We start from the raw sequence: 1,197 nt of genomic DNA on the forward strand, positions 1-1,197 counted from the left end.
TAATTTTCTTTTCTTGTTGGGTCTTTTCCTGGTTTGGGGATCAGGATGATGTTAGCTTCATAGAATGTGTTGGGTAGTATTCCATCATTTTCTATGTTTTGGAAAATGTTGAGTAGTATAGGTACTAGTTTCTCTTTAAAGGTTTGGTAGAATTCTGATGTGAAGCAGTTTGGTCCTGGGCTTTTATTTTTTTTTTTTATTTTTTTATTGAATGGTAACTTGTATATTAATCTGGGCTTTTCTTTTTAGGGAGATTTTGTATAGTTGATGCTATTTCAGAGCTTGATATAGGTCTATTCAACATTTCCACTGCATTCTGGCCAAGTCTTGGGAGATGACGTGCTTCCAAGTATTGCTTTGGGTAGTATGGACATTTTAACAATGTTGATTCTTCCCAGCCATGAACATGGTATGTTTTTCCATTTGTTAACATTTTCAGCTATTTCTTTTCTTAGAGTTTCATAGTTCTCTTTATAAAGATCTTTCATGTCCTTTGTTAGGTACACTCCCAAATATTTCATCTTCTTTGACACCACTCTGAACGGGATAGAGTCCTTGACTGTTTTTTCAGCTTGGCTGCTGTTGGTCTTATATGAAGGCTACTGATTTATGAGTGTTGATTTTGTAACCTGAGACGCTGCTGTATTCTTTGATTACTTCTAAGAGTTTAGTGGTAGAATCCGTGGTATCTTCCAGATATAGAATCATATCATCTGCAAAGAGTGAAAGTTTAATCTCTTCTGACCCTATATGGATACCCTTAATCGCTTTTTCTTCCCTGATTGTGGTGGCTAAAACTTCCATTACAATGTTAAAGAGCAATGGAGACAATGAGCAACCTTGCCTTGTTCCCGATCTGAGTGGAAATGATTTCAACTTAACTCCTTTCAATACAATATTGGTTGTGGGTTTGCTGTAGATGGCCTCCATCAGTTTAAGAAATGTCCTTCTACACCAATTTTCTTAAGTGTTCTGATCATGAAGGGATGCTGGATATTATCAAACGCTTTTTCTGCATCAATTCAAAGAATCATATGGTCTTTGTTTTTTAATTTGTTTATGTGATGAATTACATTTATAGATTTACATATGTTGAACCATCCTTGAGATCTTGGGATAAAACCCACTTGGTCGTGGTGTATAATTTGTTTGATGTGTTGCTAGATTCTGTTGGTTAGGATTTTGTTGAATATTTTT

This window comes from Otolemur garnettii, unplaced genomic scaffold, assembly GCF_000181295.1.
Source record: "Otolemur garnettii isolate 467f Iridium unplaced genomic scaffold, OtoGar3 scaffold00005, whole genome shotgun sequence".
NCBI classification, from domain to species: Eukaryota; Metazoa; Chordata; class Mammalia; order Primates; family Galagidae; genus Otolemur; species Otolemur garnettii.